The following is a 14,547-nucleotide window of genomic DNA, read 5'->3' as shown; positions in this document are numbered from 1 at the left end:
TTGCGTATGAAACCGCGGTATGAATATTTTTACGCAACCGTAAAAACCGCTGAAATTATACCGCACGCGGTGGAGAAAACGGCCTATTAGTAAAAAGTAGCCTCGATGCTCGAGACGTGACGCCGTGATCGCTCTTCGCGAGGAGTTCCAATGCGAGATATCATTGGTGCAAGCGCGAAATACAGGCTCCGATAGCACGCGAGTAGCCGTTCTATATCCGATCTAGCGTCCAATTGCAATTTCCTTACCGTTCTCTCGTGTTCCAAACCGGCTTGTCTCTACAGGGAATCTATTTTTCGCTGTATAACGTTACGTGCGCATGCGCGGCCACTGGTGATTCCCATTGGTTTCGCGCCTCGCCGCGCGTCCCTCTAAACCGTTCCGTGTTCTAACCAGCGACTTTTTCCGTGGCCGAAAAAACCGTGGCAAATGATGTTCGACCGCGGCACGTTTCGCAACGATTTTCCGGTTGCCGATATCGCCCTTTGTCCGCTCATAACGCGGGCCCAGGACGGATTAAAACAGCAAACGCATCTATTTACCCAGTTAACTGTGGCGTCCTCGTTTGAGAGCGCGCACCGTTTTGTGTCGCCAGAATCGAGCCATGACGAGTGTGCTCGTCAATCACAGAGTAAGTTGCGCTGGTAAGATATTAGATCAAAAAGATGGGTTTATTTTATAAAATTGACAATTTTATTACTAATATTTACTTATTTGGTTAACATACACATATATTTCATACGTATTAAACTGGAAACGCAATAAAAAGTAAATGTTACACATATAACGGCAAGAATTTAAATTCCTGCTGTGGAGTAGTATTCAGCGAAACAGGGTACTATACACAATGGGACATTGCAAATGGAACACCAGCAACGCGATTCCTTCCTGATCTTATGTTTATAGCTGTATGAACACCTTCGTGTAGGGTTGTTTGTTTTTGAAGTTCCGAGTATATAATCGGGAACATGATTCCCGCCTAATTGGCTTACATTAGATCTCAATGGACGAATTTGTGTCTATTTTTCTCTTTGAATTGGATACGTCGCAGGAATGTCTTCGATAAATTCACACATAGTTCTAACATCAAAGAATTGGCATTATCACCACTCGACAGCTAGGTAACTTCTGGCCAGTAGGTATCAATAGGCTCAGCGCCTGGTCGGCGTCACGAAATTATCCCGTCACTAACCATGCCTGAAGGAACCCTATTATAAATCAACCTTCTGACTTTTGCCTTTGCCCCTTTTAGGCTAACATCTAAAAAACGTTATCATCGTACATAAATAAATTCGTTATGCGAATTGGTAAGCAATTTCAGCCGCTGCATACGGGGACGCATGAGTTCATCTCATATTATTTATATTTTCTATTTGTTTGTTTTATTCTGCCATGGTCTCAAATTATTCTAAACATCTTGAAATTTGACAATACGTTTCGGTTTTCTCCAAAATTACAATTTAAATAGCCAATGGTCAGTACTTTATACGCACGACGAGTATACTCGTCAGTACACAAAATCGTGCCACTTCTGCATAACGAGTATACTCGTCAATCACAGTTAACTAGTTATAGATGGAGCGGCCGCGACGCTTGGCGTTACCACGAGTAACGGCCACACACCGTACGCCGCAATGAGGACGTTATTTACAAAATGTTCTATATAATAATTCACATAGCATATAAGGCGAATATTCTATATAATAATCCACATAGCACATAAGAGAAAGTTGAGCCCAGCACACTGCGCAGGTTGGGCACCGCCCTGCTTTGCGCCCTATCAAAAGCCGCCGAACTGACGCCTAGATGGTGAATTGGTGTCACCGTACGCGCAAAAACCGCCAAGGGCATCCCACGCGATAACGCACCGCGGCAGCCGGTGACGACAAAGATAACAGGATGGCGCGACCGGTGGCCGACGTCGCGCGCCGTGGGACCCAGGCAGTACACGCGATAACGCGCCACGCGATGCCGCACCACCAGCGACGCCTGCGATAGCAAGATGGCTTCACCAGCGGCTGACATCACGCACCGTGGGACCTGGCCCTAGAAACTCCACCTCCACGCGGCCTCCCACTCCTCGCCGAGCATGCGCGGAGCGACGCAGCCGCCCTCATGGAGTTTTTGAAGGTTTTTCATCATCAGTCAAATTGGTCCGAGACTCTGCCCGAGAGTCGCCGTCTCCTTTTTAAACCACCGAAAGCCATGTTCTTAGTCTAAGTAAAGTTAGAGTAAATCAAAATTCTAACGTATTGAGAATATACTTTGTTCTACCTATTAACCCTTAACGAACGAATGCCGCCATACTCGCGACATTATAAGTATTCGGAAAAAATCGAATGCCGCCATACACGCGGCATGACGTGATATTTTAGGAAATCTTTAGATTTGGCTTTAATTATACATGCAACAATTAAACAATTAAATTTGTGTCTTGTTGCGCTCTGGAGCGCATTCCTCTCATTCCTCTCCGAGGATTCAGCAAAAATACATCGTTTTATATACGGTCAATAAAGTTTGTTATCGTCATTTTCGGAGCACTATCTGTTAGAAGAAAGAGAAACGAAGTCGTGCGTACATGTGTGCTATTTTTATTTTTTCTATTCATAATTTAACCCATTTGCATTATTAAGCGGAATAATCCGCACTCAATATCTGTTGCTTGCCTATTTTAAATTTATATATCACACAACTATCTAAAGGAATAAATATTTATACTATAGCATCATATAGAATGATGTTTTAACTCTTTGCATTCGAGAGGCGACTCTCAGTCGCCATTTAATCAAATTCTAAAGATCGATGTTAACTGATATATCAAATTTAAAATTACCTACCGATGCAGGGATCGCCGAGATAAAATAATTCCATGTCTTAGTTTTTATAAGATTTCGCATTTACCGTTTTTAGAATATCGTTAACTTTATGGTAGAAGATCTCCGAATTACTATTTTTCTGTAACGAAAAACTACCGAGTGCAAAGACTTAATATATGTATAATTTCTGGATCAAATATAAGTAAGAGTTCGTTTCTTACATTTAATTTCATTCAAAGTTTTGGAAGACTCCTTTCAGAGCGATGATGCAAATGGGTTAAGCCTTATAAAATATGGCAAAGAAAAGGAGTGTCGAAGAACCAAGTACCAGTAGAAATCTGGAATTTTCTGGTAGCGGTTTTACATTTGAAATTTATAAAAATATCGATAGAACAATTAAGGGATGACTTTAGAACACTAGCGCAATCCCGACGTTTGACGAACTTATAAACAGAAGACAGGTTGGACGGAAAATTTCATGTTATTTGTACGGCTACAAAAAAAGATTGCGCTGTTTGCTCGGATAGGAAAACACCGGGAGGAAGAAGGGAAACCCGTAATTATTGCGATACTTGTAGTAAAAAATGTGGTATTCACATTGGGGACTGTTGGAAGAAGTACCACGCCCAAAAAAAATATAAGTAATTTTGTATAAATATATCGTTAATCTATAGAAAATAAATTTATAAATGTATACAAATCTATACATTAAAAACACGCATCTATTCGTTTATTTCAATTCCTATTATTTTTCTGAAATTTTCACTTCAGTAAGTTTTCATAAAATCCAATAAAGCGATATTAATTATACACCTTTTCTCGCTCTAGAAATGAAGCACTTAATTTCCTAAAAATCCGTCGACCTACTGGTCATAAAGTTTATTTAAGTTTATTTAAGTATTTAAGTTTATTGAAGGTTTAAGAAAAATGCGCTCGTTCGTTAAGGGTTAAAACGGTGTAAAGTCAGTTCACGTTCCGAACCTGCCTGTCCTCCAATCTTCGACGCTCGAAGAATCCTATCAGCTACCGAAGCCGTAGTCAGCCACTTGCACCGTTAATCTACCTCGGGTCCCTGATATACACGAACAACGTCTTTCAATGTGACGCAGCTCAGACGCAGGAACGAACCGCCCTCGACACTTGTTGATTCAACGACCTCCATAAATCAGCGGCGACACGAGTAAGTTAAGAATAATCTTTTGTAAACCGTGATTCGGGAAGCCATACACGAGACGGACGCGTGGAACGCGGTTAGACGCGGACATACGAGCCGCGTGTACCAAAACGGACAATTCTAACTGCTTTCGGCCACACGGTCGGGAAAGATATTTTTTCTTTGTTTCCCTTACCAAAGTCAGACGTAACATATAGAAGGAGCGACCGCGTGTGCGTGCGCTCGAATACGCTCAGTCGCGCGCGTACGTCGTTGCTTCTCTCTCTCTCTCTCTCTCTCTCTCTCTCTCTCTCTCTCTCTCTCTCTCTCTCTCTCTCTCTCTCTCGCTTTCTCTCTCTTTCTCTCTCTCACTCTCTCTCTTTCTCTCTCGCGCTCTCTTTCTCGCACCGGTTCGCTCCCTCTCTCTCGTCTGTGGTGTCACACACGACGGGGAAGAGCGAGAGAAAGAGGCAACAACTGCATCGCAAAACGGAAAACGCGCTGCATACCAACATCGAAAAAAAAGCGCGTCGCACATCTACGTAAAATATTTCTGTACATTTCGTTGCGAGGGTGTTGCGAGGGTTGTTTCTCTCCGCGATAGCTCTCCTTCGCCGTTATCTCTCTGACGTTTCTGATACAGGATCGAGGAACGAGACTCGATTAGCCGTAAGGGTTTATACCTGTGTCGTGATTGAATGCTTCGTTTTCAGTTCTTTCCTTCTACCTGCATTGATACAGGTGACGTTCATGCACCTTCTGTTAACCTGTGTATATGTCACAATCGAGTTCCGAAATCGGTTAGAACGTGATCCGAAAAGTTAAATTTACTTTTACCCAAGGACTCTGGTAAATGCTACTATTTCTACCAGATTCGTTCTAGACATAATGAAACGTCATGTCGATCGATAACGGTACTTTGGGCACCGCGATCAGTCAATAATAGTTCTCATGAAACTTTTTATGAGAAAACTATAAAATAAAATAAGAAAAGCTATTAAATATTTTTGACAACTAATCGTCTCAGACGTCGCGATATTGTGACTTTTACTGTTCCAGCAGTAAAAGTTGAATCAATCCTTTGCCCCGCAAAGACGAGTCTAACTTGTGGTAAATTTTTCATCTAAAACTCCATGCAGATCAATTGCATTCGCATTACACTGAAATTGACTGAAATATTGGATATACTTGTGCACGTGCAAAACCTTCAACATTCTATCGAGAGTGAAACAGGTAAATGGTGGGTAATTAAAACTATATACTTCGACATATACTAGTATTCTCGTAATCAAATTATGGCACAAGAGGTGGACGAAATTCCTTTTGTAACCAGTTAACTGCGTTCCATGTGCATACTCGTCGTGTAAAACAAAGAATTACCACTTACTATACAAATTCGGAATTTCAATAAAGCGTAACAAACATGTCATGTAGCGGTGTGTTCTGTTTACATTATCAATAAAACTGTTATGTACTTTATACAAATCTTGATTATTCGCATTGATATACTGGGTATTTTGAATATTTCCCGTACATTACGTCACCTTTTACAAACCGAATTGATAATTCTCCTCATTTAATTGCTTCGTTTACGTTTACTGAATTTCACAAAATTACTTTTCTTTCCAAATCTTGTTACAAATTTTATTCCCTTTTTATAATTTTCAAATTTCTCGTAACGAAAACGTGTCAACAATGAATATGGAACTTTTTGTCGAATGAAAGTTTCACTCATCCTGTATTTTGACCTATTTCTTGTTTCTTTTCCCAGGTAAAATTTCTAATAAGAGCATTTGATCTGCGCTCGAAGTATATACTCGATGTTGATTGACTTTAATTCAGCATCCCGTGAGAGAGTTTTAAAATTAAACTCTACGGTTAAACTCATAAGAGACTAATTTTTGAAAATGGTCAAAATCTATTTAATTTCTTCCATATTAAAAACAGTGTAGTAAGTAATCGACGATGTCTTTCTTTTTATTGCAGATGAATACTATGGTAAATAATTCTTCGACTGACTCTCATTTTCTTTTCATTAATAATAATCACAGTTTTAACGTTTCCTGAAACTGATTCAATGTACGCATATCGTAATGCACAAGATTATTAACTGAAGTTTACATTTCATTTCGCAAATTCTACTCGATTATGAGAAAAATTGCTGCGACTAAGTTATACCGATGACATAGATCAGCGCAAGTATGTATATTTCATTTTGAAGTGGAATTTGCAAATGAAATTTCTTTCCGTCCTAAGTTTATGAAATAAATAAATCTAATTATTCTGGTCTAGGAGTGCAGTTTTCAGTTTTCTTTAAAAAGGAAACTAAAGATTGTTTTACATGAATCTCTTAGACACATTCGCTGCTATATAAATGGTATGAAGGATTCTAACCATTTCGTTAATCTAAAACGAAAGAATAGCGCAGAGATTATCGCCTGCACAGAGCTTCCTTTGTATGAACGTACGATGAATGTAGACTGCATGGGAACGCTTGGACCTCGGACTCGGCTCAGGTGTTCAGCTAGAGGTGCAAGAGGATCATACGGAAATCTATCACAGTATCGAGTGATGTTTATGATTGAATGTTTCGGTGACCCATCGAGTGAGGGTACGTGCCGACATACAACTATTATTATTCATACGCCTACTTTTAGTCTGCTATTGGTGGAGGGACGAAGCTGTAAATCTAAACATTGATAAAACTATTTAGTATTCAATTGCTGGAATAAGTATTTAACCGACATTCTTTTACGAATTGCTTTAAAGCAATGTACGTATGGCCAATATTTCTTTTATGTTCATCGAGAGAAACATTTTTCGTGTTGCGGAGTACACGTGGGTGACACGATTGTGGTGAGTAGCACGGACTAGCTCGTGAGAAGATACGTGGAAGAATTGATGAGATATATCGAAGCAAAGGAACTAGGCGTGAGGCTAAACGTGTTCCCGGGATAGAAGTGGGGCAACAGGAATGAAAAACATTTATTAGTCAAACAGGTTATATGAACAATTTATGAAAATTTTACGGGGCGATTAATGTTAAAGTGGTAAGCGCTCGAATGGATACTAATCAGAAAAGTCCGACGAAGAAGTACTTGAGCGTCCAAAATTGAGTCCAAGTGTCCAAAATTGGTGCATTTGGGTGCATTGAAGAGTATTTCCAAATACGCGAAAGAAACAATTAATTATAGGCTTAAGCATGGAAAAGCAAGTTCGGAGAAGATAAGATGCGAAACGGATGCTTCGTTGGATGGTTCCAGAGACGCAAAATCATTTAGCGGACTGCTTCTCTACCGAAATAGTGATCTAATTCATTTGAGGAATAAAAAGCAAAGGAGGGTTGCTTTATCAACCACCCAAAGTAAAAGACTTTTTTTCAAAAGGATAGCAAGGAAAAGAGTATTATCAAGGAGAATATTTTATACAAAGCGAATGCTTCAACCATTTATATAAACCATCGTTTCGTTACTTAACCAAGGAAAGAAAAGAAACACGATGGCAATGAATAACGTAGAAATAAATTGGAGACCTTTAGCGAAATTGATAAAAGGAAACATTGATCTCCGCTTTGCTGCGACTACTATGCGAACATTTATAACTCATGTAGTCAAATAGGTTGTAAGTTTAACTTTGTTATAAAACTGTAAAGCCATTGCAATTTGCATTACGGTGATAAAATAGGACAACGTACGTTACATATGCGAACCCATATAGTCGCGTTCACGCATTGTAGCTGATCAAAACCAATCAGCTACTGGGAACTCGAAAAGTTAAAAAATTAATGCGATTTACAGGTAATTCTGTTAAATAAATTACAACGCTGACCATGCGGAATCATTGAACAAGGAAGAAGAAAAAATGAAAGGCAAAACACGAAAATTTTTAATCGAAGTATCGATTTATTCTTTTGCGATAACTTGAAACAATTTCGTTTCTGTCCACGAAAAAGGAAAAATGATTATTATAATTTTCAGACGATAACTGTGCTACGAATTACGGATACTCGTCTAGGAATACCATTTATCGTTGATGGAAAATGCCAACTATGACGCTGCGCGTCGAGAAAAAAAGGAATTTAAGGAAAGTGGAGAGTTTAATCTCACAAAAGTACCATAGATGGATGGAAAAAATATTGTTTCGTTAAAAACTTTACCACTTAACAACATAAGAGGAATGGATCACAACGGTACAGCACTCATCTATTATGTACGAGATCGGGGCTCGTATTTATAGCATGAAAAAGGAATTTCTGATAAATAGCATTCCTGACAGAAGAATATTGCATTATCGTCGATGCCTTAGATACCTTTCGGTAACTATATACGCGAAACGTAGAATCTGAAATAGCAGAAATCGTTTGATAAAGTAAGAATAATTTCGCGCAATTAGAAAAGTATAATACAAGTTTATCAGTTAACCGTTCGCGTCACCGCAACTAGCATCGATAACTAAAAAGCTACGCAAAGCAAATTAAAAAAGAATTCAAGTCCGGATAGGAATAAGTCAAGAACAAGGCTAGGAGGAAAGATTCGTCTGCGATACATTTCGCTTTGCATAATTCTGTTACGCGAAGATATATTTTACATAAATCTACAAATTAATTTTTCGATTCCGTTTAATGACGGTTAGAAAAGATTTTTTAAAGCACGAAGTTTAATTTTAAAATCACGCAGTTTAAAGAATCTTCGCTATCTTAGTCTGTATTATTCTTTAATTAATAAATTAAACATTACCGAGATTTAATGGATTATTTTAAAATCCATAAAATTCATAAAATCGAGAAAAATTTTTTTCTCTGTTGTTGGGACCCGGTTTCGGTATGGGACAAAAAAATATGATTGGCCCTACCTTGTCGCCGAGATCTGAGTATTCTTGCCCGTTTTAGTCCACGCGCCTCGTACGTCCGCGTCTGACACGTCTGTCACAGTTTACAAGCGTTATTCTTAAATCTACTTACTCTTGGTGCCGTTGATGTATGGGGTGCGTTGCATCAACGGTTGTCGGGCGAGTTGCGTCTTGGCTGCGCTGTGTCTTAATTCAGGGGCGTAGTTTCGTCGTAGATTCGTCGTTATGGGTTGATTGACGGCGCAAGGGGGCTGGCTACGGCTTCGGTAGCTGGAGATTCTGGGACGACAAGCTTCTTCGAGCGTTGAGGGTTAGCTTCTGAGGGAGGTGATAGCTTCTTTGAGCGTTAAGGGTTGAAGTGTAGGTAGGTTCAAGACGCGAACATTAAATCTATACGATTTAGTGGGTAGAACAAAATATATTCTTAATAACTTTACAGACTCTTACTTTTCACAAGACTTTTACCTCTTGCCTTACGAGTTAATTTCCAACTGTGAGAGCCAAAAGCGACACCAAGGTCGGTCGCGCGCAAGGACATACACAGCTTGGCTGAGCGTTCGAAACTGTACAAATCGCAAACTTCCTACGATTTGTATATACACGTGCGCGGTACAATTAACTTTGCAAGATGTTTGATAAATAATTACTATTAATTGATTATCAAACAAAAAAAGATTTATTGTTGCAAATTGTCCCGATAGACTTACGACGCCTCTGAGGCGTCATTCTAAGCTAAGGGATTAACTTAGACTTTAAACTTTGACTCGAGATGTTAAGAGGAGGAGGCGATTCTCGGACCTGATCTCTCTTGAATTTCGCTAACTGATCTCAATTGTAGAACTTCTCTTTCTGAACTCTTCTCTGCAACTGACTCTGCGGTGGCTGCGCAGGGGTACTTATAGTCGACCGGGACGTTGAGCTGCACGTGCGTTCCCACGCGCGTTGCTCTTCTCATGGAAATTCTCAACAATTGTGATAAAAAAAAAATATTTAGGCTGATCAATAGGCTCAGTACCTCCTATTTATTATAATTAAACAAGATTAATACAAGGTTCAATACTGAATAACGGTATGGCACTAAACGTATGGCTGGCGGTAGGCAACTGCTTCTTAAGTCCTCTGGGTGGTCTTTTTACACATATTCATATCTGACTGTCCGAAGTAGGTGGTGGCTGTAATCTCGTACTGGAGTTTTTCCGTGACACTGTCCTGGGATATCGGTCGATGCCAGCTCGACGGTTTCTTATCTTCGTAGCGGCAATCAACTCGCACAGTGCGCGGCACTCAACTTATAATTATTAAAATTAATAATTCCATCACCTTGTAATGTTACAATACGTTCTATATCTATTGGCTTATTACATTGGAATACATTCTTATCTTAACTATTATTCTTATTGCTACGCTCCGGATTTGTACATTATGCGTTTATCGATATTAATAATTCTATCACCTCGTGGTGTTACAATATGTATTATTATATATGTATATTTGGTACAGACTATATTCTTTATTAAGATTTATTACAATTGGGTTAGGTAAGATATGTTCTTAGATACTTCTACTTATTTTATACTTAACGTTATTATTATTCGGACTACGGTATTACATTATTATTGACGGGTATACTTTATTACTACAACATGTCTTATATCCTATAGTATTATAATATGCGCCTGTACGGAGTAACACAATGCATCAACGGACGCAACACTACTTTCGTTTTCTTTTTTCGAACAAATTCACATTCGTTCGCCCTGATTATACGTAGTTGGCTTAAAAATAGGTTAACATAAATCCCAATTATATTCTTTTCTTTCGATTTTATGATTTCGGGAGAAATTTTGTAATGGATATTCAAATTTCGAACATTTTCTGCTTTCAATCGAAGTGTCGCTTGTTCTGCACGTTGCTTTCAATGTTGTGGAATTAAAATCGCATGCCGATAGTAAAAAGAATTCCGAAGCAAAAATCTTCATCGCAAAATTACTTGATGAAACTTATTTAAAAGCGAACACAAAACGTGCAAGTCTATTTTGTCGAAAAAAAATTCATATTTTATTTTCATTGGACCTAACTGTCAACTAAATTTATCTTCCTCCAATTTATAGTATCCCGTTACAACGCGTATACTATCAAAACAGTTGCGTTCGACATTTTCAGCTATGGTTCAAATAATATTGGTTGACAACTAAATGATTGCGAATTTGTCGATAGATGGACTTTACATTTTCTATTGTTTTGTTAACGTGGTCAAAGCATCCAACCTATATTTTTTTCTTATTGTTTGGACTTCTAGTTTTAACTTAGTAAAAAAATTATATCGATTAGCGCTTTAATTTTGTTTTATTCCAATTTAAAAATGAAAGTACAGGACGTGCACTTCAGACATATTTTATTGTATTATTAACCCAATATTAATAGAGAGAACAAGGTACATATAAAAATATATCCTTATTTATACAGTTTCTTTTATTAATATCTTATACCTATTTACTATTTTTATTATTATTTTTTATTTTAAATTAACAATACGTATTTTGTACGAAGTATATTTGAAGTGTATTTTAGATGTTATTTAATAGATTAGTAGAAATGTATTTTGTAATTATATGTACATTATATTAAGCTAGATATTGTCCATTACAAATGTTTATTTTTAATTTGTTTACATTTTCTCAATGTACCAAATGTTACAATTTCAATATGTTATAAATATATTTTAATTAATTTAAATTATAATTTATTTAATTATCATGCGTGAATATAAATATGTAAAAGATAATATTATTGCTTTTTCTATAGGCATATTACTGTAGCATTTGTGACAGCTTATTGCTAAATATTAGTGGCTTGATCTGCGATTCGTGTGGTATTTGTGCAGATCTTATGTGTGTCAAAGTTGCAGACAAACAATTAATGTGCATAATTATTACTGTAAGTACAAATGAGACAATAAAACATCGTTGGATAAAGGGTACGTTTTATATTTTTCTTTGTCCATATTGTGTAAAATATTTTAAGATTAGATTATTTATTTTAATTTTCGAGTGTCATATATATAAATTAAAATAATTTTTATTCATTTTATGTAAGGGCAATTTACCTTCAAATATTGTATGTAATAAATGTAATGAGGAATGTGATATGGATCCTGGATTAACAGATTTGTGGTGTTGTTGGTGTCAGAGATGTTTCTACAATGATTGTAAATTTGAACTTTCTAAAGTATGTCTTTTACATTTTTTATGGTGGTGCTTAGTATATGGAGAAATATTATTAAATTTTTTCAGATATGTGACTTTGGTAAATTTAAATTAATGATAATTCCACAAGTAGTTTAGAAGTAATAAATCTACAAAGTACTGTATGACGTAAATTATGTCCGCATTCGATTATATCTTCAAATTGGCCTCAATGGAACCCTCTCATACTTGTTGGTAAGTTAAAATAATAAAATTCTGATAACATTAGGGTAGAATAGAATAATGTAATTATATACTAGGTATACTATTTAATATTTTTATTCACTATTAATTTAATATTTAACTATTTCATTATTACTATCACTATTCGTTAATAATTTATCATTTAACTTATAGAATTTATTTTTAGCAAATAAAAATTTGGTACTAATGATGGAGCAGAAATTCCGTCTCTATTTAGAAGATTATTAAATGCGGCACAAGTTGTTGATTTATCAGAACGTGACCAGTTGCTGCACTAGAATGGTGTCGTTTACTTGTAGCTGGTGAAATGGAACAATAGCATAGTTGTTAAATGCTATTCATAAACTTGGATTAGAGGTAATATACTATTTTTGATAATAAGTTTTCAATTAAATATATTTTTGATATTATTGTTATCGTTATTAATATGATTTTTAAAATGTTTTAAACATATAATATTACATAATATCAAATATTTGAGTTACATGTCTCTGTTTACAACAACCATTTCCATCTATAGCAGTAATTCCTTTGGGAACAGGAAGTGATTTATCAAGAGTACTAGGATAGGAAAAGAGCATGATCCAAATAAAGATCCTACAGAGGTATTGCAAGAAATACAAGTAGCACAAAAAGTGGAACTCGATAGGTATTAATTTATTAAATTATTAAATAAAAAAAATTATTAATTTATCGTGTAATAAATTATTTGTTATGGAAGCTTGCAGTATAATTTGTTATACTTATACGTTGTTTTTATTATTTCTAATTATTAGATGGAATGTGATAATAAAACCATATGGTGGACTAGGGCTTAGAAATTTAAATCAAACATTTTACATGTATAATTACTCATGCGTGGGAGTGGATACACAAGTCACATTAATTTTCATCGTACAAGAGAAAGTCGTTTTTATTATTATAGTAGTAGATTGTTTAATAAGGTATTGTATTTTAGTTTACCTTTTATTATTTATTAGAATTTATATAAAGTAATATATACCTTTATCTCATTGGCAGCTATTATATTTGTGCTTTGGTATGCAACAAGTAGTCGAACGAGAATGCAAAGATCTTATTAAAAAATATAAAGTTGTATCCCGATGACAAAAAAGTAGATTTGCCATCCATTAAAAGTATTGTAATACTAAACATTCCATCATGGGATGCTGGTGTTAACTTATGGAATATGGGACTTCAAGGCATTTATATTTTTCTTCGTGTATATAACAATTAGGGAAAAAAAGAAAATGTTTTTATTCATTAATAGGTCATGAAGAATATGGGAAACAAAGTATTAATGATGGTAAATTAGAAGCACTTGCACTTTATTCTTCATTTCATGTGGCTCAGCTTCAAGTAGGTCTGTCTCAGCTTTACCGACTTGGACGAGCTAATAATATGAAGGAATATAGATTATTCAGATAATTTAGATTCAGCTTTCAAAAAGAAACTTAAGAGGGTCTTTTATTAATACAAGTAAAAAAATCGATTTTTTTTCTTTTACATTTTCTTAAGTTTCATATGTTTGGACTCGTTTGTGCAAAATCATTTGGTTAAATTCGCGAATTTAAAAAATTCTTTTTTTGAAAATAATTGTAGGTCATACATGATTTTCATGAAAAATATTTGCAGAGAGTCCGTTTTAACTCAAATTAGTAGAAGACCCCCTTAATATAGAACAACAAATAAGGATTAGGTATAATTAAAATATATATTATTTATTCGCTACTATTTATTTTGTTTATGAAGATTTTGTAGAATGAAGGTGAAGGTAATAAAATCTTGTGTTATGCAAATTGATGGTAATCAATGGTACCGACATCCTTGTGAATTCAATATTAAATATTGTAATAAAGCAACCACGCTTTTGAATACAGTTACAAAATGTATCTGATTCTTTACTTCTGGGATACGAAATTTTATTTACTTATACGTTCCAAAATTTGGTTTTAAATGGAACAAAATTTAGTATACTTCATGAATAAAGAAATATAGACTAATATGATAAAGATAAATGATAAGATAGAAATTATTTTTTGCGTGTGTAAATTATATTTTTATATTTTATTAGTTATATATTTTCAATATTATCGTTAATTCGTGTTGTTCAATTGTGGAATAAAAAGTGTATGTTTATATTGTTTTATATATATTTCTGTTATATTACTATATTCCATACATCCTTTATATTATATTATAATACTTCATTTTACTTATTATATATTTATCGACACACATACACTCACTAACGAACTCACGCAAACAATGATGTACACTA

The 14,547-nt window shown here is 35.6% G+C and overlaps 1 pseudogene; it reads left to right on the top strand.

Moving 5' to 3' along the window:
- The first annotated feature begins 11,622 nt into the window (after window positions 1–11,622).
- Window positions 11,623–14,163, top strand: LOC143221263 (diacylglycerol kinase epsilon-like; annotated as a pseudogene).
- The last annotated feature ends 384 nt before the right edge of the window (window positions 14,164–14,547 follow it).

Source organism: Lasioglossum baleicum, unplaced genomic scaffold (genome assembly GCF_051020765.1).
Source record: "Lasioglossum baleicum unplaced genomic scaffold, iyLasBale1 scaffold2128, whole genome shotgun sequence".
Classification (NCBI taxonomy): Eukaryota; Metazoa; Arthropoda; class Insecta; order Hymenoptera; family Halictidae; genus Lasioglossum; species Lasioglossum baleicum.
Note: the sequence above shows the minus strand (reverse complement) of the source record. Positions and strands in the feature narration are given on the sequence as shown.